The 24,433-nt window shown below is 40.5% G+C and overlaps 1 protein-coding gene and 1 long non-coding RNA gene across 2 annotated transcripts in view; one reads left to right on the forward strand and one right to left on the reverse strand.

Annotated features, from left to right (window-relative positions):
* The window catches only part of tlx2 (T cell leukemia homeobox 2), a gene marked incomplete at its 3' end in the record, with an annotated part of 145,494 nt that overhangs the window by 107,335 nt on the left and 13,726 nt on the right, over window positions 1–24,433 (forward strand). The window lies entirely within an intron of this gene.
* Window positions 22,494–24,354, reverse strand: LOC307171701. Its single transcript, XR_013823585.1, has 3 exons — window positions 23,749–24,354; window positions 23,587–23,665; window positions 22,494–22,782 (listed from the first exon to the last, which is right to left on the reverse strand). It is a non-coding gene; the product is annotated as an uncharacterized lncRNA (long non-coding RNA).

Genomic DNA, 24,433 nt, shown 5'->3' on the forward strand with positions numbered 1-24,433 from the left:
CTGATTCTAATCTAAGATTACAAGAAAAATTGCTCTCTAAAAGCAACATAAAATCTCCAGTAAAAAATAGTTTCCAGCCCAAATCAAAGGCTCCCGGGATGCACAATTCATCCTTAAACTGCAATTCCAACGGCTATTTTGTTGGTCAGTAGTCATTTAATATTAGGGCTGTCAAATACATATAAATATCAAATATTTATTATGCCTTTAAAGCTGATCATAATTTGTCAAGATTTGAAATGAGCTTCATTTTGACAAGTAGAATTTGATGTTTATTGTGCATAAAAAGTATAAAAAGCACTGTTGCATAAATGTACACTTATTAATCTCAATTAAAAATGTAATCGATTGCCACTCTTAATATTAATATTTATTTACTTGCCATGAGATGCAAAAAAAACCCCTTGTTTCGTAACCTTTCAGATAGCAAATAGCTTACATAACAGCAATCTGATGACGGCTGTTGTTTCATTCTTGAGATCACAAAGCAGCAGAAGAGTTTAAAGAGGGAGAAAGAGCAAGAAAGAAAGATGCAGAGAGAATCCATTAGCATAAATTTGATTGTGTTCCTTTGATCTGCACTAAACACTCATGTCTATAAAGGAGGAAAGACATTTCTCATACTCTTTAGAGGTGACTAAGTAGTTAGGTAGTTGCCCTCTGGAGCGTACTGTACAACGGGATGAGCAATGCTCTGTGGCGGGGTTTAAGTGATCGGGTTTACATAACCATTCCTGGAGTGTCCCTCCAATACTAGGTGGATACTTGATCTAATTGGTCATGCAGTTTGCTTTCAAGCTGTAGTTTATTTTAGACAGCCAAGCCTGCTAAAAAAGACCAGCTTATAACAGCTTGAATTTCAACTGGTTTGATGCTGTTCACCACCCTTACAAAATAAAGGTTCCAAAAGGGGGTCCACACAGTGATGCCATTCAAGAACCATTTTTGGTTCCCTAGAGAACCTTTCAGTGAACAATTCTTTAAAGAACCATTTTTTTTTTCCCCTGAGTTTGAAGAACATTTAAAAAATCTGAAGAACCTTTTTCTACTATAAAGAACCTTTTGTGGAATGGAAAGGTTCTACTGCCGTTAAAGGTTCTTCATGGAACCATAGAGGCTAATGAAGAACCCTTTATTTTTTATAAGTGAGCAGAACAGCTGGTAAAAAAAAGCAAAGTTTAAAGTAAAAATAAGTTTTGCAAGTAGATAGTTAACAAGAGGACAGCAAAAAAAAAAAAAAAAAAAAAAAAAAAAAAATGCATGCTGTGAAAATGGTTCAGTATCTCATATTTTCCCTCAGAACAATGACTGATTTAGTGAATTCTGTGGAACAGATATAATATGAGGAACACACCCTTTTGTTTTGCTTTACACCCTTTACGGCGCTATGCGACTACCTATGTACAATCTGTGTGTTTGTATTGTATCTGTGAGAGTGTACAATGTCACTGTCAGTAGAAGAAGCCCTCTGAAACACCTCAAACCAAATGCTCCTGCAGTCTCATCGGTGGGAGTGCACCAGCTGATAGAATTATGATGTCACAATCAGATAATGCAGACATCATAGTACGATGATGTCATATCTTACACACAGATAGGAGTTAGGAGGGGTTCATCATGACTAACTGAGTGTCCAGTGATGTGATCGTTCTGTCACTACTCCGGGGATTTTTACACGGAAAACATATTCACAATATTTGCATGCTATTAATATACTCCTGGAGATAGTTATATAACAGAATATAAATCAGTCATATTAAAGCTAGAAAAAATATCTCTTATCTTTGAAATATTCTGTTATGTAACAAGATTCAAAAGTACATTTCTTCTGGCATAATTGACAGAATAAAGTGCCAATAAGAATACTGTACATTTAGTATTTGTAGGAATGGTCATATATGCTGGTTAATTTGTCATTTTTAATAGATTTTGTTCTCACATATGATATGCATAAATAAATAAATAAATAAATCAATCATAAAATTAATTAAAAAACAAAGACACAACCAATAATAATGTTTTAAATCATTATGAAATCAAACGGTCTTGATAAACATTGCTGATCCTACTTTTTACAATTCATCATTACTCCACCACAAAACATTTCAACAATCTGTCATGAAAATATAATAACTTGAAACAACCTGAAACTATGAAACAACTTTTTTAGAATATGCAGGCACTCTTATTTTTTTAACAACCATATAGAGAATACTTTTTAAATTCCCGTGCCTAAGTTCTGTGTGTGTGTGTGTGTGTTGAATATACTGCTGTACTTAGAAACATCACATTACGGAAGTAAAATGGGTTGTGAATGGTGTTTCATAAAGATACAATGATTTCGAACAGATCTCACTGTGGGAGGGGCTTCAGAGATAAAGACTGATTGAATGTCTATTAAGGAAAGAAACCGCTTAATCAAAGTGCATTTTGAAAGTTCATGTTAAAATAATGGTCATGTCCTCAGAGGATCCTATTTCCCGCTGGGATCCGTTCGATTTGCTCACTGTGAAATTTTCACTTTCGGCAGTACAGTCTCCAGCTTTCTAATCTTGACACTTGGGCTTTTCGATTGCTCAAGTTGAAAAGGCTAAGGAGTTGTCATACTGCTACTGCAGGCCTGGTGCTAATATCAGTAGCTATCTGCTGTCCGGCCCTCCCTGTCCACTGGTCCAGCCCTGTTCTCAGCTCATAACACTTCACTACAGGCTTCTGATTGATGGCTGGGAAATAGCGGTAATGTAGCGGGGCAGGAATGCCATTACTGCAAGATTCACACACCCCTACGAGATTCCAGTGTGCCGGTGAGACGGAGCGTCAGAGCCGGAGTGAGAAAACGCCTGGAATTTACATTAATTCATGTTTAAAAGTAGAGGGAGGAGAGGCAGATGCACTGCCGATTGAGAGCCATCTTCACTCTTTCTAAACTCTTTTTATTCCGTGTCACTCTTCATTCGGTGTGAAATCCAGCCAGAGGGTTCACTGGTCACGGATCCGACAGGTTGCAGAGGTGAAGGGACGTTAACATCCAATGTATGATGCGATAAAACTATCCGTCTCATTAAAATCAAATAATCTGTCTACACTGCAAGCTTTTTTGAGTAGCATTTCCACAGTGTACCAATAATTTGCATATGATCATTAAAAAAAAAAAATTCCCATTTCAAAAATTCCCGTAATATTAATTGCACTAGTACCCAATTGTTGTGGAATTGTTGACCTGGGTTTGAGTTTGGGGATATTATCTCTTTTCTGTCAATTCTTTTCTTAAGACCAACCCAACATACAGCTTGTACACATAACACTATTTAGCTACACATAATGTGAATATATAAAAAAATTAAGTTTTCTTATATTTTTACGAGGATAGTGCAAAATATAGAATTACAGAATTAAAATCATTGCTATTTACTGTGAAAATTAAAATATTAAAATACATTTAAAAAATTCAATCTAATAATAGAATTTAACTGAACGCATATAGACACACAGACATTGATCATTGATATCAATTGCAATTGTTTCAATATTGACTTTGAATATCAATCATCAAAAAATCAAGATATTTTCAAACACATATACAAATCATAGCATGCACCTTTGGAAGGGGATTTACTAAAATTGGCCCTAAATCCAATTACAGAGGTGTTGGGTCCGGCTTGTTCTTGCACAAATGAAGCACTGGCATACTTTCTTATTGCTCTCTGACTCTTGTCTATCGATCTGACCCAGCTCACCTCTCGCTCTCCCTCGCTCTCCTGTTGCCCTCAGAGATCCATTTAGAAGAACAGGGTAAACACTCACTATTCATAAATAAGCTTTTAAGGCCTTTCCCTCTCATAAACTTGATGAAACTTCACGGACCAATGGGCAACATTAGAGAAAGAAGGTTAAGTGTTGACCGCACTGTCGTCACCTGTGGGGACACACCACAGCCTGGGACCATTATAGATGATGTATACTGTTTACTCAGCTACTAAATAAGCCCCGTTCCTTCATGTATTAACTGAAATGCAGTTGAATGCTATTTAAAGAGAAAGAGAATCTCTTACAATAGAATTAAAAGTAATTGAATCTGTAGATGTGAACCAATAACATATTACTGTAGCCAAGCTTGTGTTGCTATCCCACGACAGGAATGGAATTTGGTTGTAACTGAGCTTTGTTTGTATGGACACCCATACGGTATCTTCAGTGTCTCTTAAAAGCCCCCATCAAACTTCCAGAACAGTGATTCATCAGCTAGAATCCAGCAATTCATTTTGCGGCTCACCTAAATCTCATATAGACCATTACTGTCAACGAGGTGAGATGTTTTGGCATTTGTTATTAGTTATGAGTGCTGAGTTTATTCCTAATGGTGAGTAACTGTGATGAATCAGTTTGAGAGCAGCTCCGTTGGGAGAAACTTTAACAACGACGACGGGTTTGGTGTTACTCCAGTGATCTCGACTACTTCTATGGTCCTCACACCACTGGCCTATCAAAGTAGTTACAAAAGTGTTTTTTCCCTCTAAAACTATCAACTGCTAATTTTCTATGGGGGAATTCACTAAGAAACTTTACATTTTCATTTTTTTTTTTACTAATTATAATGTGTAATTACTTAGAAAGGAGGCATATTTTTGCTTGATGAAAGTAACTTCAATTAAAAGCTCACGGTGCAGTGCAATTTGAATGGATTGCAATTGGTTTGTAAATAAAACACATTCTTTTGCACTTAAATAGCAGACCACTAGCATAAGTGGTGCAACTATTTACGGTTCAATTGTTTTGTATCAGATTTTTTTTTAACAAGAACTCAATCATTTTATTTGGCAAGGATATACAATAAAAGCTGTTATTTTGAACTTTCTATTCAAAAAAAAAAGAAGAAAAAAAAAAGAAAAAAAACCTCTGAAAAATTAAATTAATAAAAAAAAAAAATAAAGGTACGGTTTTTGATACTCTTGAAGCTCTTGTCATTTCCTGATAGCAATCAATAATAGAATGCTCTTAATAAAAAATAAAAAAAATTAAAAAACAGTCTCAGGACCAAAACATGTTTGTCCAATCATTGCATTCGGTCTGAATGTCCTGCCTGCCTGTCAACCTATATATTTCCAAACATCATACATGGCATCACATGAGTGTCGCAAGGTGGCGTGGAAGGAGGCGCTCTGAAGGGAGGGTGGGATCTTATGCTTTCAAAACTAGCTTGCTATTGCTAGCCTCTCAGAAATTGCCTACCCTACCAGCAACACCAGTTAAGAAATTATTCTTGAGCAAATCAGCATATTAGAAAGATTTCTGAAGTATCATGTGACACTGAAGACTGGAGTAATGATGCTGAAAATTCAGCTTTGCTGTCCCAGGAATAAAATAAAAAAAAATTAAAACAGAAAACAGTTATTTTAAATAGTAATAGTATTTCACAATATTAACCTACTGTTTTGAATGTATTTTTGATCAAATAAACGCAGCCTTGGTGCAGCATAAGATTTCTTGCAAAAACATAAAAAATTGCTAACCCAAACTTTTGAACACTATAGTGTATGGTATGCTTTTGCATTTAACAGTGTTATTTCAGGCTGTATATTGAAGTCGATCTGTTTGCAATGAAACTAATAACTATGCTTCAAAAATTCCCAGAATATTAATTGCACTAGTACCCATTAATTGTCTGGGAATTGTTGACCTGGGCTCGAGTTTGGGGATATTTCTCCATGGAAATGGTTCTGTCATAGCATGCACAGCTGAAATCGTAGAGTGCTTGTCCTCTCCCCTCCCAGCTCAATCTGACTCTGATTAACGCCGCGGCCCATGGCGGGGTGGGAACTGACCTTCGCAGTGATGTCATCACGACTGGAGCGCTCCAGGTTGACCATCACGTACGAGGCGGAGTGCTGAGTCATTCGTTGCATGCCCTGAGTGGTGAGTTTTCCGTCAGGAATAGTACGGGTGTTTGTCTCCCAGCGCTGGCTGAGGTCATGACGGGATTGAGTGGAACGAGTGCTGTATCTTTGGCTGGCCGAGAGGCATAGAGAGTCCACCCTCATTCTGATCCACTCGCTGCAGGGCCTCCATTTTGCCATGTGTTTGGGCTAACACACATACACACACCTCTCCCCTGGAGAAATCTATTTCACCATATATTCTTAAGACTGGCTGGGTTAAGCGATCACCACACACACACACACACACACACACACACACACACACACACACACACACACACACAGCTACTCCTTGACAGAGTCTCACTTTTCATGCACTGGGACCTGTCTCTTACAATACACGGCCCACCCAGGAGTGCAGCCTATCCGTTTCATAATGTGTGTTACAATGTGTGCGTGTAACCGGGCAGGTGGGTGTGTATTTGCACAACTCATCTGTTTCTATAGGTGATTTGTTTTAAAACGAACGTATGCTTTGGGACGCAGTGTTGCATTCCATGTATGTACACATAGCGAACACAGCTGCTCCCGCTCACCTCGTATCACTGCAAATATCTGGCTCTCCCTTCACATTCTATTAGTGCTCACTCTAGAGCCTCACACAAATATCTGCCCCGGGTCTATTCCTCATACGTCTATATTTCCACAAGGCATCTCCGAGCTCACGTCTGCCAGTTTGCCTCTTTTCGGCATGTGTGTCGAACGCCTGACAAATGGTTTGTGGCGATCTAAAGCCGCATCAAGCTGTCATTGGACTCCCAGATCAAACGAATCAGACATATCAGAGCACAGAGGACACGCTTGCAACTCTTCGCTGTTTATTTAGGCCATTCATACATGTCAAAAGACTAATGTGCCCGATTCTTTGTGTGTCTTTGAATCTGTGCCAGCCTTGTGGTATCTGAATGCAATGGAAACTAAGTGAATGCAGACTGGATTAGTGTAAAACAAGAAAGCAAAAATTAAGTACGAATAGAAAAAACAAGCATTCTAAAACGACATTTCAACATTGGTATTCCACAAAATGAACAGTTGAGAAGGTAAATTAATGTTATCACAATACTGGAATTTCCAACATCGATACGATACTTTGAAAAATATTGATATTCGATAACATTTTCGATACCACCAGGAAACCTGCCATGTACCTCCATACAGATCAAGCTCATTTATCAGCAAATACTTTATTTTGTTGGACCCCCAACAGACATTCTACTGACTATAAGTAACTTGGCAACTAAGTCAACTTATTCTCTTAACCCGAACCCTAACACCTAACCTAATAGTCCACTGACAGTCTACTGCAGCTTACTACTCTAATGATAGTTAGTTGGCATGTAGTTGAAAAGTTACTTATAGTTAGTAGAATGTCTAAAGTGGACTATCTAAATAAAGTGTAACCGAAAAATCATATGATTGAAGAGTGAGTAAATGATTATTCCATCCATCTTCTTCCGCTTATCCGGGGCCGGGTCGCGGGGGCAGCAGTCTAAGCAGAGATGCCCAGACTTCCCTCTCCCTAGACACTTCCTCCAGCTCTTCCGGGGGGACACCGAGGCGTTCCCAGGCCAGCCGGGAGACATAGTCTCTCCAGTGTGTCCTAGGTCTTCCCCGGGGTCTCCTCCCAGTGGGACGCGCCCGGAACACCTTCCCGGGAAGGCATCCAGGAGGCATCCGGAACAGATGCCCGAGAAACCTCAGCTGACCCTTCTCGAGAGTAGGAACGTAGATTGACCGGTAAATCGAGAGCTTCGCCTTGCGGCTCAGCTCTTTCTTCACCACGACAGACCGGTACATCGACCACATTACTGCAGAAGCTGCACCGATCCGTCTGTCAATCTCCCGTTCCATCCTTCCCTCACTCGTGAACAAAACCCCAAGGATTTGGAGGTGCTGATTCTCATCCCAGCCGCTTCACACTCGGCTGCAAACCGTCCCAGTGCATGCTGAAGGTCCTGGTTTGATGAGGCCAACACGACAACATCATCTGCAAAGAGCAGAGACGAAATCATGTGGCCACCAAACCTGACACCCTCCGGCCCCTGGCTGCGCCTAGAAATTCTGTCCATAAAAATTATGAACAGAACCGGTGACAAAGGGCAGCCCTACCGGAGTCCAACATGCACCGGGAACAAGTCTGACTTACTGCCGGCAATGCGAACCAAGCTCCTGCTTCGGTCGTACAGGGACCGGACAGCCCTTAGTAAAGGACCCCGGATCCCATACTCCCGGAGCACCCTCCACAGGCCGCCGCGAGGGACACAGTCGAATGCCTTCTCCAAATCCACAAAGCACATGTGGACTGGTTGGGCAAACTCCCATGAACCCTCCAGCACCCTGTAGAGCAGGGGTGTCAAACTCAGTTCCTGGAGGGCCACAGCCCTGCAGAGTTTAGCTTCAACCCTAATTAAACACACCTGATCAGCTAATCAAGTCCTTCAGGCTTATTTGAAAACTGCAGGTGTGTGTGTGTTGAAGCAGGGTTGGAACAAAACTGTGTAGGGCTGTGGCCCTCCAGGAACTGAGTTTGACACCTGTGCTGTAGAGGGTATAGAGCTGGTCCAGTGTTCCACGGCCCGGACGGGGGAGATTATCTCCATTATCTCTTAGTAAATTATTACAGAATTTTTATTTTTGCATGAACTCCATTTAATTTGAAAACGGAAACAAGGATGTGTGGGACAGAAGTACAGTAAGTTAAAGTTTCATAGCTCACATTTTACAGATCATTTTATCCACTGGAAAGATGCATTTTCAATGGTTTGTTGACTGAACAATCACAGAAAATAAAATACTGAACTGCACTTCCATTCCTCACCACCTAAAATGAACTACGCCATCTTTTCTGCCTAATTTGGTACACATCACTGGTTTGTGATGTAAAAGCATAATGCAAACTTATCCCATTACCTGCATAACGTCATTCCTCAGAACACTGAAAGTGAGTCTATCACCATGGCATCCATTGTCTAGCGTGGATGTTAATTACACCCTAATGAAGCGGTTTCCCTGACGACGCCCCACCTCTCGGCAGACAGCTGTAACCAGACTTCTCTGGCAGGAAGAGCCACAGATGCTCTCTGCTTTCAGGAAGGTAAAGACTATGTTTAATGTTAGTCTGGGAGGAGGACACTGCCTCTGGGATAAAACAGCTGTTTGCTCCTGTAAAAAAGAAAGAACAGAAAAAGCAGCATTGCGAGAAATATGCTGAAAAATGCAGAGGATCATATGACCATACGAGACTCGTTGTTGGTAATTATAGTCCCAGAGATAATGGCATTATCAACGGCAGAAACATCTGCACTGCTCACACAAAACTGCACAGACATGTTTATGGCATGTGGCTGGAATCAACACATGTTTAAAGCGGTGCTTTGCCATCTAATGAGTAACTGATTCTTTGTGGTATTTCGAGCCCGGTTCTGAATTACGTGTTACATATCTTTTAGTGTAATGGGTAGTGTATAAGAACTCTGTGGGAGTAAAACAAAAAATGTTTTTCCTAACCAATGAGCATACAATTTTCATAACATTTTTAAAGATTTTAGGAACAAGCCACCTGGTACAGGTTAGTTCACTCATCTAAGTGTTGTGGTGGTTGTCATCACAAAGGCTGCTTTGGAATGAGGATTCTAGACACCTTGCAATGAACATTCTTTTCTAAATAAACATACTGGAGGAATTCACTAATGAATTGTGCCCACTGATAGCGTTGTTTATTTGCACTCACTGTCTGCTTTGTTTTAGCACGCTGATTTATGCAAATCATGTAACGGCACAAATACACCCTAATAATTTACTGCTGAATGCAATATGCATGATGCAATACCACATCTTGTGAATGCAGCAGACTTACATGAACCACCATACTTCCCTGGGATTGTACAGCATCATTAGATAAATGGATAGATGGCTAGATAGATGGATGGATGGTTGGGACATATTAACATAAAATAAGTCATGGTTGAGCTAAAAATAATGAAAAATAAATACTCACAGCACAGTGAAATTTTAACCAAATTTTTAATCCAACTGTTTAACTCTTGTATGTATTCTGCTACTGTATTTAATGAAATGAGAAGAAACTTCTATCATTTCACAATACTTTCATTCTGCTGGAAAAAGCAGAGTTGTTAATAACGACTTAAGTGTCCATTAAAATAAACTTGTAAGACTGTCAATTTTAAGCTGGTTCAAAGTTTTGAACCATTCTGGCAAGCCTATGGTCTCTCAGACAGAGCAAAGCCAAGAAGAGAGAAACAGACACACTGGGCCTTTTTCATGAAACACGGGCAGAACGAATTTCTCTACATAAAACCATTGAATTGAATGCAACAATTTCCACACAAATAGATTTATGAATGATTTACCTAGAAATTCATTTAGCTTGTGTTTCATGAATAAGGCCCACAGATTTAGAGTGCATTTTGAGTTTTTTCACATGTTTGTCAAACCTGGGTCATCAGTCAAATAACTTTTTTTTTGGACAAAATATTTCTGCCCCTTTTTAAATACCATAGATGATTGCATATTATACAGAAAAGAAAGAAAGAAAGAAAGAAAGTTAGTTGACAGTAGACAAGTCTTAAAGTAGGAAAGGAGGGCAATTAGGTGCTCTAACAACACTACATCCCTTATCTATTGCCTTTATCAGTGGTTCCTCACAGATTGAGACTGAACTCCACCACTGAGGAAAGCTATTTTAACAAGACCATTGAAGGAGGAAAAAGATGATCATAAAGTCAGAAGTGTGCGTGGTGTCATGTTAAACTAATCTGTGGAATTTACGAGCTTCTTTCAAGTGCTGACCAGAGAGCAAAGTCTTATGGGATTTGAAAGCCGCACGGTTTCAACCAGGGTCTCGGAAAGGTGAGTTAATATCAGATTCAGCAAATAACCTGTGGTCACTCTGTTTAACCCCTCTTATTTTAAACATTCACAACTCATTATGAATGAACTGAGTTTTGTAAACATGTCAGAGACTTCAGAAGAAAGCAAGGATTACAGCACCGGTCAATTTACATCTGTCTCCACTTGTTATTTTCATGTTTTAGAATTTTCTCTAGTTTTAGAGTTTCAACTATAGTGAGGTCACCTTTACCAGACAAAGAAAAACCTGTTGCTAATAGTAACAGATGTGAAATATAAGCACTATTATTCAGGGTAACGTATGTTTAAAGTCTTTATTTGGTGGCAGCTGCGGGTCAGTCTGTATTTTAATACCCTACGTTCTTAACTTGGGGAGGTCTTTGTGACTATGTCCCCATTTCTGTGGGATGCTCAGGCCAGGTCTGGGCAGACTGTGCTGCACATCTGTGCTGCAAAAATGCCAAAATGTGTGTCAGACTCCATTTAAGCTCACATGAACTAAACCCGCCCCTAGCCGAGTCCTACTGCACCTGTAGCATGAATTCTGAACGGTGAAATTATTCTATTCCCCATGCATTCTCTCCAGCCTCTCTCGAGCAAACACTCACCTCTAACAAAAGAAGGTCAGGATTTCACTCGTGTGTGAGCATCTTGGGGCAAGGATTGCAGCAATACGAGCAATGCACGTTAACCTAAAAATACTCAGAGTGGAGAGGTGAGAAGAGAGCAAACTGGGAAATTTGGAATATTGCATAAATATGTGTCTATTTGTGAGGTCTGACAGAGATGTGCACGCAAGGAATACCTGAATCTGTGTGTATACATCTGTGTGCATGGGGGTAATCTAACAGATTTATGGGCATATCTCCAAAATCAGTCCTCAGCTATGTCACGAGCCATGTGGAGGGTGCATTATCTGAACTGATGTACTATGATACCTACAACATCCTGATGAATGGGAAACTTTGGTCATTTAGTGTAAGAGAGAACACACGCACATTCACCCCCCCCCCCCCCCCCACCACCACCAAAAAAAAAATCCATTGGAGAGAGAGACAAAAAATTAAGCATGTGAGTAAAAGAAAGATATCTGATATACTCGGCTGATTCCTCTAACTTTGGAAAGTATCCAATTTCCAGTGATAACATCATTGTTTGATATGGGCGATGAAAGCGTGATGTTCCATATTACTGACCTTTAGTGAGCAGTGAATAATACACTCCGTGCTCCCACTGACACACTAAACACACACACACACACACACACACACACACACACACACACACACACACACACTTTGTTAGATTTAGTTTTGTCTCCAATGTATAATCAAGTAAACATACACAGCAGCTGCAAGCCGCCAATCTTCATTCTATCACCTTTTTCTATTTTCTTTCAATGCTTTATAGGGGATTTTTTTTTTTTATTAATGCACCCATCACTTTAGACTATCAAATTCTAGCCCCTCTCTGCATTTAACAGTGCCACATTCCAATTAATCATAGTACTGGTCTCAGAGGCGAAAATCTATTTTCACTCTTGACTCTGTCCTTTGAGCACCTTACGATGGATGCGACTAGGTGAAAGGCACCTGCTCTGCACTGCCCTCTGTTGGTCAAGATAATTACTAACATGCCATTTTCTGTCCACAGTCCTTACCATGAGACATCCTTAAAATGAGCTTCACTCTTTAGAACAGTCAAAAAAATCATGTTGTTTCTGTTTTATTTTTTTCTATCTGTACTAACTACAGCTATAGAAATCTTAATTAAAATCAACTTAAATTCTGGAACATCCAGTCCACTCATTTTATTTAGAAGAAAATTCAAGGTCAAGAGTTGCGTAACATGGAGACAATACATAATAATAAAAAAATGCATCAATAACATGGGATTATAAACATGGGATTATAAATATTTATAATATATGGGATTATAAAAAAGCCAATGGCATTGGCTATTAGATCACAGACGTTTAGTATCATCCTGGTGGCCTGAATGATTTCGAGGAACCCACTATAAGATCATTTCACATCTTAGAGGTGATTAACACTTACAGTAGAGGTAAAATATTGACACATAGATCAGGTGTTATCAAAGCTGAAGAACATCCAAATCTATTGGCAAGCGCAGCAGTTTTATCCCAGACAGTTTGGCTGCCCCCACTGGAGTAATTCAAAATTAAATTGCTGCTCAGACAATGATGTGTCCAGGAGGGTCTTTCCCCAGCTTCTCTCTAAAGACAATACTGTAACCCAAAGCAGACAAGAAGCAAAATGGAAGCAACCTCGATGTTCCAAACTCCCCTCTCTCTTTTAAAACAATTCAAGAAAGTTTGAGCACTTTTATGAATACAGAGTCCAGGAGTCAGAGGTCTAACAAAGCTTGGAACATTATCGATCTCATTTCATTTGCTCTCCATTTACTTTGTCAGCTTTTAACTTAATGGGGTTACCTCGATAAAATCCACCTCGCAATCTTGTGTTCCTCTGCAAGCGTTTGAACTGCAGAGTATATCTTGACCTGGCTGAGCTCTTCACACATACCTGTAACTGATTGAACCAAACACACCAGCCAAATGGGAAATCAATGTCCTGTCAAACACAGCTCAGAGACTGCGGTCCCCCCGCTGTTATCAAAATCCCGTCTCTCCCATTGACGCCATAAAGCACACTTTATCACTCATCTGTGAAGACCATGAGGCACTTCTTATCCGGAAAAATTCTAATTTTTTAAAAAAAAATGTTGTTCTTACATTAAACGAACTGACTCAACATCAGCTTTTATAGCATGCAAAAAATCTGGCCGCAGTATGGGAAATACAATACTACGCAATTCAGTCTTAGTGAGAAATCTTTGAGTCATTCATTACAACAGCAAACTTTTCTTGTTTTCATCTTCAGATGATGTCTGAAACTGTTGGATGACTTATTTCCAACACCCTATTCACAGTACAAGAACCTATCAACACACGTCAAAGTTGCGTAAACACTTGAGAAAATATAGATATTCAAATAAAGTCAGTAGACAGATAAGTGAGATAAAGTGTTTTTGTAATACGTGTCAGGTTTAGCAGCCACTGCCTCACGCCTGATTCAAAGTCACCCACCGTCAGATAGAAGGAAGCCAGCAGCGCATCTGCTTTGCAATCAAAGCACACAGTGACGTCCAAAGAAGCGCCCAGGCCCTGATGGGAGATAGCGGCCCTGGCTAACTATGTGGTCTTTGTTTTTTTGCCCTGCGGTCATTTTTCTGCTCTGTTGATGAGCAAATCAGAGTTAATTGTTGCAAGAAAAGACGAGGTCATCAGCCAGGGTAATTTAAAGGAAAATGAGGTTCCGCTAAAGATGACCTCATCGCTGCGGTCAGAATCCCCTTTCCCGACTCCTCAGGCGGGGATGAGGGTTCTTCTCTGGCCAAATCCTGCACATGTGGCTATATGGGAGGTAGACACTGAGATTAAAATAGGGGTCAATGACCAGGATAGACTGTTCAAAGTGCTTCATCAGTTCTATCCTGTTCAACTGACTGGCCAAGTTACATTCGTCGATAGCTCAAGGGGCTCATAGATCATTCAGCGGCCGTCTGTGTATATCTAGCTGTGTCGTTCATCACATGACTAAGAAATCTACTGGATTTCTAATGTGACCTTTAAACTCTCGTTCCCATCTCGGTGGGGCTCCCCCATTTCCCATGTGGTCCAGGGCTCTGCTGATTGCTGCCTGGATTAGAGCGATGCAGGGAAAGAGTTTGTGTGCTGTTCGGTGCTCCGCTCTCAGGCCAATGTCCTTTAATCTCGCTGTAACTTTGATCCACCCCCTGATCAGGACCTGCAGGAAAATTAAAGACCTTCCACCCACTCACAAATCTTCAGTTGGCTCACAAGTTTGCCAGGACACCAGTGCATGTAATGAAGGAGTGACTCTTTGGTCACCACAGTTAACAGACAAAGACTTAAACTGCCTGTGCACAAGTCTCTCTTTGGTTCATCATTGAGCATGAAGAGATTAACTTCCTTGACCCGGCTCTGAATTTAAACAACGCTGGGTTTTGAGTTGAGGGGTTGGCAGTGTTTGGGGTGAGGGAGGGACACACTGTTGCACAATTTCATCCACTTTTTATAAGAATACGTTTCGACACACAAAAGTAAACTGTCCGATCTCTCAGAGTCCACAGCTAATCTCATCCTCACTCCCCCAGTGTAGAAACACACACATGCGAACACACTACTAACTCCTGGAACAAGCAGACAAACATGCTAAAGCAAACACAGACATCAAGCTAAACAGACTGATCGTGTGAACGTCCATACAAACACAAAGAAAAACGGGGGTGATCCATAAACAGGGTGATCCACAAATCAAGCAGCACTCAGGTTTAACAAAAGTAAACAACTGCACAGCAAAGCAGTAATTAATGGCACCCTTCCCTTTTCTACAGTAAAGGCATGTCAAACAGTGGGGACCTGGCAAGGTAGATTACCGAAGATTTGCAACACTTGAGGATTACTCAAGAATGCCTGACTTTGATCTCTCTGCACTTAGCCTTTGATTCAGAGTAATTATTTAAAAGAGTGAAGTTTTTTCCCCACCAACACAATGATGAATGGTTCTAATGATTTCTTAATTTTCAGGCAGTGAGACAACCTTATCTGTGTCTGTGTGTGCGCCTCAGCGTGTGATTTTTGAGTGCTTTGTCTGCCACATATCCTACTGAGGTGAAGATATCTATGGACATGACTATATTATTTATGTCTTCATTTTTAAATTCAATTTCACGGAGCAGACATAATTCCTAAGGTTGATCTACGTCCTCCCTGTCTCAAGTATTCTCACCTGCATCTTCTCTCTGGTGTACTTGAGGAGAGAGCACATAAGTTATGGTTAATTACAGAATGGATTCATGCACCGCTATGCGATTATCTTCTGGTTAAAAATAATTCTGCTTGCTGTGCCCATGTTCTTTTGCCTACTTTTAAAATTATAACTTTGTCCCTGCTTATTTTGGGCAATAAAAACTCTAGGATTCAAAATTCAGAATCGAAGAACTGACTTCCTTTAAATTCATGAGTTGGAATTGAATTGAATTGAATTGACCACACCCCACAGGAAATGGAATAGGAATGAGACGAAGTAGCCTGGGTTTCCCCATACTGCCTTGAGCAGCGCGATTTTATTCACGCTGCAAGGTAGTCTGGATACCATGGACTAATTTTTCCCCTGAAATAGGGAACCAATCACAGAACGGGGAGGGAGCAGGAAGACGATGACGAAGTATATGCGACACACCGAAGCAGTTTGTTTATCTATGGATCCAACATGACAGACGTAAAAATATATGCATATTTTTAGGAACACATCTACAAAAATATGCCTGTATTTCAAGTTGATAAAATAATTTAAAATCCACATCAGTTTATTTGTGCCGACGCGCCATGCCCTCCCAGGATCTATAACGTTAACCTAGGCTACTTCGACTTTTAAAAATGCATCACAACCGCGCGCACGCGTTCTGCTTGCAGTCGTCAAGATGGATGCTGAGGAGTTGAAGAAAAGAATAGCTAGTGGAGATTGTAAAGTTGTCGACAATACGTCATCAAAAATCAAGTCTAGTGTGTGGGAGAAATTTGGAGTTATCTGAAGAAAATATTGTGAAAGGCTTTGCTGCAAACATTTTCGTGTTGGATAGCCGCAAATGTGGAACTTCATCCCTGAGGAAGCACGCAGATAACTGGTAACAAAGCAGCTCTATCGAACGGTATTTTTCATATTTAACACTGTTAGTATGTGTGGTGTGCAGGGTGTGTTTGAACCCAAAATTGTCAGATGTAGGCTAGACGAAATTGTGTGGCATATAGGCCTAGTGTTGTAGCCGCGTCTGTTCGATTTGTGTGGTAACGTTAGCCATGTTCTTCATGTATCGGCCTTTTGACAGCTTCGGCTGAAGTTGTCCTTGTGTTAATGGTCGTGTAATAACTTCTGTATGACCTGGCAATAAAAATGTTTGTAAGTGCGTCTATAATGTGATAGTCTAAACTGATTTTATTTCGGGTGCGAGTCGGGTGTCGGTTCTATTTTAAGCGGGTCGGTGCAGATTTTTATTAGTGCTGCTGTTGGAAAACGGGTCGGGTGCGGATTTACAAAATCGGACCCGTGCAGGACTCTCTGGTGTACACATAAATCTGACCCATCGTCGTCTTCTTCGTTGAATATCTGTCGCTCTACATACGTCATCTGGAATAATTTGAAATGATTGGCTATGAGCTGCGTACAGGCGCATTTGATAGACATTCGTAGCGCCCAATAAACGGCTCTGGGCATTCGTAAACCACGCCTCAAATACGAGAAAATGTACATGTGGTATCCAGACCACGTCTCAAAGAGAAAGTGGTCTGACGTTAGCCAGGCTAGAGACGAAGAGGAATTTACTGAAATGCAATTCAAAGAAATTCAACGCTGGTAATGCATTCGGTAATATATATATATATATATATATATATATATATATATATATATATATATATATATATATATATATATAATTAAATAAATACATTTTTGTTAATAAATAAAATATTTTGAAGGTGGCATTTCCAACACATTTATCTGTCTGTAAAACCTATAAACCTTCAAGGGTTTTCAAACTTAAACAACAAACAAAAACTTTTAAATAAGGCTTTATCAAACATCCAAATATTGTCTTTCTTGACAAGTAAAATACTAAAAATGAATTTCTTTGAATTTTAAATAACTTTAATCCCATTTCCTTAATTTAAAATTTGAATTGCAACTCAGCATCCTGTTTACTACCTCAGTTCAAATTCAATTACAATTCTCAACAATTCTGATTGGTGCACAGCACAAACCTATCCCAAACATACACAATTTTCAGATAGTTCCTATTCCCCTGCTATGAAGAAGTACTATATGGAAACCAAAAAGGATGTAGGAGACATGTAATGTGACCAATGCAAGAAGAGTGTCATTAATTGAGTGGGGTTAAAACACCTGTTGTGTGTATGTGTTAGCTGCAAGCTGCAAGCTGCAGGCTTCAAGATTCAAGATGCAAGCTTTAAGGATTGGCGTGTCACAGAAGTTATTCCTGCACTCAGCTCCTTAGTGGTTTTGGATGGTTTTATTGTGCCACTACAAAGAACTTTCAAATCTTCTTTGATCTAAATGATGAGGGCAAGCATCCTGTTTGGAACAGAAATACTCAGAAATGCAATACAAAATTGAATGAATGAATTCTCCTTGTCTGTCTCCCTCTTACTCTTTCTAGCATAGTCAAGAACAGCACAGTAACATTGCATGCTACCAACAAAAAGATGTAACCCAAAGATGAAAGTATGCCTGCATGTTGGTTGTAAGAAGACCAGATAGAAGAATACAGTCTCCAAAACAATCCTCTCCTTAATGTAGCGCGGGTATAAGGGTTTCCCTGCCTTTTTTGTAACTCTATCAAAGCTTTTCCCAAGAGCCAAAAGCATAACTCAGAAAGAACTGAATCTTCAAAGACGGCCACTATCTGCCTCTGCCAGCTTGCTACGTCTCACGGGCGGTCAAGGTTTCTGATTAGCGGTTATCGGGTGCTGGCGTCTCTCGCGTCATTGTGGGCTGTTAGGTGAGCCCTTCTGACTGCTTAGGCATGGCCTAGTGGGGCTAGATTTGTACATGGTCTCTTGCCATCTTAAAGCATGATCTCAAACAGCCATGGCAGATAACAATGGCGGAACATCCAGCCATTCCGTAATTACAGCGGAAACTGGTGTGTCACGTTACAATCTTTGGGTAAGCCTAAACCTGATTTATCAAAGGCTCCAAAACATGCAATTTCTTTTGAACTGTTATCAGAACATTGAAAATTTCTTAATCCATCACCTATCAAGCAACTGTCATTTATCATTTGCAAGAATAAAATCGATTAATTGCAACGTCCAATCTCAACTCTGACAAAATGAATTGCTTATATGAATTGCTTGATATCTAACCAATGATTCAAGCTATGGCACGGAAGGGTACATAACTATTAAATTACATACAGTGGAGAGAACAAGTATTTGATACACTGCTGCTTTTGCAGGTTTTCCTACTTACAAAGCATGTAGAGGCCTGTAATTTTTATCATAGGTACACTTCAACTGTGAGAGACGGAATCTAAAACAAAAATCCAGAAAATCACCTTGTATGATTTTTAAATAATTAATTTGCATTTTATTGCATGACATAAGTATTTGATCACCTACCAACCAGTAAGAATTCCGACTCTCACAGACCAGGGCTGCGTTCAGCCCCGACAAAACGTTGCACAACGTTTTTTAAACAGAAACGGTGATGCGTTGAACACACTGTTCTGACAAAAGAGAACATCCCAATCGAGTGAAGGGATTTGTGGAAACTGAAATGGAAGCACACATCTTACCTAATTCAGACTAAAACACATCTATTTAGCCTCACATACGGACTTTATTTGTAGTTCATACTGTTTTAATACCCTGTATTTTCTTTCTCATTTTTAGGAAAAGCACTCAATTACCATTGTTTATTTCTATACCAAATGTCATACACTTGCAATTAAGTTAAATATATAAACAACTACATCATGTTGATATCCTATATTTTTACAATAAAACTTACGACAAACATGTCTTCTAATATCCTCAGTTGTTGCGTATAACGAGCTGCATCGAACACATTTGTAAATTACTTTCCTTGAACCCATTGTGCGAGTTCACTTTAATACCGCATGCTTTATATACATGTTGCTGCTGATTGGACAGCAGTTCTGACACACCCACCAAACAAGAGAAAACGTATCTCAAACCCCGTTGCACACCGGTGCACGCCGTTTCCAGAAAACATGACGTTCAACCCGGAAACCGTAGCAAAACGTTGCGCACCGTTTTGAACTTGAACGTGCCCCTGTTTTTCTTTAAGATGCCCTCCTGTTCTCCACTCATTACCTGTATTAACTGCACCTGTTTGAACTCGTAACCTGTATAAAAGACACCTGTCCACACACTCAATCAAACAGACTCCAACCTCTCCACAATGGTCAAGAGCAGAGAGCTGTAAGGACATCAGGGATAAAATTGTAGACCTGCACAAGGCTGGGATGGGCTACAGGACAATAGGCAAGCAGCTTGGTGAGAAGGCAACAACTGTTGTCGCAATTATTAGAAAATGGAAGAAGTTCAAGATGACGGTCAATCTCCCTCGGTCTGGGGCATCATGCAAGATCTCACCTCGTGGGCCATCAATGATCATGAGGAAGGTGAGGGATCAGCCCAGAACTACATGGCAGGACCTGGTCAATGACCTGAAGAGAGCTGGGACCACAGTCTCAAAGAAAACCATTAGTAACACACAAGGCCGTCATGGATTAAAATCCTGCAGCGCACGCAAGGTCCCCGTGCTCAAGCCAGCGCATGTCCAGGCCCATCTGAAGTTTGCCAATGACATCTGGATGATCCAGAGGAGGAATGGGAGAAGGTCATGTGATAAGGTCATTTGTCTGATAAGACAAAAATAGAGCTTTTTGGTCTAAACTCCACTCGCCGTGTTTGGCGGAAGAAGAAGGATGAGTACAACCCCAAGAACACCATCCAAACCGTGAAGCATGGAGGTGGAAACATCATTCTTTGGGGATGCTTTTCTGCAAAGGGGACAGGACGACTACACCGTATTGAGGGGAGGATGGATGGGGCCATGTATCGCGAGATCTTGGCCAACAACCTCCTTCCCTCAGTAAGAGCATTGAAGATGGGTCGTGGCTGGGTCTTCCAGCATGACAACGACCCAAAACACACAGCCAGGGCAACTAAGGAGAGGCTGAGTAAGAAGCATCTCAAGGTCCAGGAGTGGCCTAGCCAGTCTCCAGACCTGAACCCAATAGAAAATCTTTGGAGGGAGCTGAAAGTCCGTATTGCCCAGCGACAGCCCCGAAACCTGAAGGATCTGGAGAAGGTCTGTATGGAGGAGTGGGCCAAAATCCCTGCTGTAGTGTGTGCAAACCTGGTCAAGAACTACAGGAAACGTATGATCTCTGTAATTGCAAACAAAGGTTCCTGTACCAAATATTAAGTTCTGCTTTTCTGATGTATCAAATACTTATGTCATGCAATAAAGTGCAAATTAATTACTTAAAAATCATACAATGTGATTTTCTGGATTTTTGTTTTAGACTTCTACATGCTTTGTAAGTGGGAAAACCTGAAAAATCGGCAGTGTATCAAATACTTGTTCTCCCCACTTTAACTATTAAAAAAATAATATTTGTATGGAGCAAACTCCATCCACAGGATTTACAGTGGTAAAACATTGCCAGATATTTATCCACCAAGAAATGCAGACCCACATGACTTTGCAACACAAAATACACAAGCTTTCGATCTGCTTCTAAACACTCTGACTTTGATTCCATTATAAGTGCAAACCAAAAGCATTGTTTTCTGTGGGAATTGACAGTAGTTTGGTTTGATCCAATAAAAGAATAACTATTTTTCAATAACATTGTGGCGAGCAGGGCGGGGCCAAGAGATGTGGGAGCAAAGTGAGGCTGGTAGCACGAGTGTTAATGAACATCACCTGCGTGCCACACTGGTCTCGAGTCCTACGGAGGAGCTCCAGAAGGATAAAAGGAAAAGTGACGACAGTGCAAGATGAGAGAGGACCAGGCCTGGGACTTTATGTTGTTGTTTTAGATTATGCAGCAGTGGTCCATGAGGGCCTCCGGCTTTACATTCTTTTTTTTTTTTTTTTTGTGGTTATTTTGTGATTAAAGTTTACGTTGATTGTTTGCTGGTTCCCGCCTCCTCCTTCCATGAACATCGGTACCAAAACACGGGAGGAAGGAGGGACATGCTGTCAGAAAGCCCCACTGAGGGGATCGCGGTGCTGAGGGGGTATGGCAGCACGAAGTAGCGGTTACTGCCAGTGGCTACCCAGGGTGGTGGTGCTGGAGTGACTTGCCAGGGGGATGGATAAACTCGGAGGGACATCTGCCATCCATGAGGGGAAGGAGGAGTTACCCCCTTTCGCCTAAGGCCAGAGCCTGGTGCCTTCCTCTATGCTGGGGAGAAGCAGGCGAGCGAGGAAATGGGGGGCTCGTGGCCAGGAGCCCAAAGCCAGAGAAGCTGTCGCCATCCATCAGGAGATGTAGCAGACAGAGTCTGTCCTCGTCCCATGGAGGAGCTCTGGAAGGATAAAAGGAGGAGTGACGACAGTGCAAGATGAGAGGACCAGGCCTGGGATACTATCGTTTAGGCGGCAGACGTCCATGAGGGCCTGCTGCTTTACTTTTGTTTTGTTTATATTATTAAAGTTGTGTTCATCGTGTGCCGGTTCCTACCTCCATCCCTGAACCTTGAACTTCGTTATAAATATCTCTAAGAGTCTCCCACAATGTTGTTTTGGAGTCTTTACCACTCAAAACAATGCAGGTCAAACCCACTGACCCCTGATAACTCCAGCATGGGATTTCTGAGAGGTTTACATTTAGTTGATTCCTTTCAGGAGAACCCATCTGAACTGGCTGCTGTATCAGTCTTAACACCTGTGAAAAGGTACTTCTATGTTCAAATTTACTTTATATTGGGCCCAGTCCAGAATGAGCCAGTTATGAAGGAATGTAAAGCCGTGCCAGGCAAGCACGGCTGCTGCTCCTCTGAACAAACAGGAGTTTCGGGCGTGAATACCATGCCAGTTCATCTGAGACCAAAAAGCTCAGTCTTTTGCCATCAGCGGCCCCATACCTGTCATTGATTTAACTGAATGATTTATTGGAAACCAGAGTTTTTAATGATTTGGAATTACAGGGTTTAGTTTTAATTAAATTGACAAAAACGTTATCCTGCCAGTATCTCTGCATGCAGAGGTCATTTTGGTTTCTGCTATTGAAGGTGTCAGAGTCTGAACCAGTCAGAGATGGGTCCAAAATGGTTTCTTGAATGCTTGCTGTAATCTCTCCCTCGGTCTACCTGTGGAAAAATAAGAATAAGCATCAAAAAATGAGTCTGGTCTGCTTGCAATCAACCACACTTAGTGAATGACAGCATTGTGACATTTTAAAAGAAAACCCTAAAAGCCTTCAACCCCCTCGCTCTGGGCATGGTTCCAGCTTGTCTTGACAAATCCCCTGTCTTTGCAGCAGTCAGTTTCACACCTGATAGGACCACCTGAGTACATTCTCCAGAGGGTGAAATCAGAGAGGGCCATCGTGTGTACAGCGTGTGTACCCTGCCCCAATCCACTCTGCTTTGAAACGTTACCATGAAAACAAAATGCACACATATCCACTATAACCCAGTCCTGTGGGGTCACATGGGGCACTGAGAAGTCCATTTAAAGAATTCTCTTCATATGTGAGTCTTTGACATGTTGCAATGAAATCGTACATTATCCAGTATGTGTTGGACCGCCACACTTATGGTCATTCATTTCAAATGTTCATATAAAGATGTATTCCTGGGCAAAAGTTAATGCACCAGATTTATTACATATTCCAAAATAAATAAGTAAATATACATACAAATACTGATCAATTCCTACGTAATGACATATTGTGGAATTTAATTATTATTATTAAACTTTTAACACAAAAATAATAAAATGAACACAAAAATAATTATATTTTTAACACACACACACACACACACACACACACACACACACACACACACACACACAAAAGCAAAAGTGTTCATAATTCATGATATTCTAATAATACACACATGATGGTGGTTTTTCTAGACATTTACCATTAAACAGTGCCAAGAGCTTACCTGCCTTAGTAGTTTGGTATTGTTTTCTTTGTCTCTAGCACTGCACCTGTACAGTTTCTGTGAAGTACTGCATAGACCGCTGGAACAGAACACAACTTTTTAAATTGTATTGTTAAGATAGTGTCTGCTTAATATATATATTTGAATGTAAACATAGCCTACCTTTCAGAGCTAGTTCGGCCACAATCTCTGATCCCACTGAGTTGAAAAGCTTCAGACTCTACCAGTATGCTGGCACACCCAAATTACGGGCATATTGCCAGTCATTATAGAATAGACATACAGACATGGGCAGTTTGTCTAGGTTAACTGCAGTTACCTAATGATGGACTATCAGCTGCCCAGAAGGCCTACACTCTCCGCACTAGCGCCCCTTGGTGGGAAAAAAACTGTCTGCTAATTATACTTAAAACAATTCAAATCCAAATCTTTATGTATCGTCTTGTTTTGAGTGAACATACTTTAACCAGCAGACATGTACATATTTAAATAAAGGATCAAAACATTAGATGTAGAACATCACGGAAGGATGGTGAAACGTGTGTTGTCAAGTCTGTTCTTCTTAGTGCACACATTGTCAGTTCAGTTATCCAGGTCACATAAATATAACTCAGTTCCTCATTCACTATTCAACAGCATGTAAGCCAAGTAACTCATCAGGTTATAGGAGCTGATGGAGTTCAGTGCCTCTGACTTCAGATTCAAAGAGGCTGTTGATACTCACATTTCTAATTTAGAAAATTGAAGCAATGTCAAAATGCTTTAAGTTTTTTTTAATCAACTACGTACCAAAAAACTTGTAAGGAATCAAAATATCAGATAGTATTTACTGCAATTGTCAACAATG

This window comes from Squalius cephalus (genome assembly GCF_949319135.1).
Source record: "Squalius cephalus genome assembly, chromosome: 14".
Classification (NCBI taxonomy): Eukaryota; Metazoa; Chordata; class Actinopteri; order Cypriniformes; family Leuciscidae; genus Squalius; species Squalius cephalus.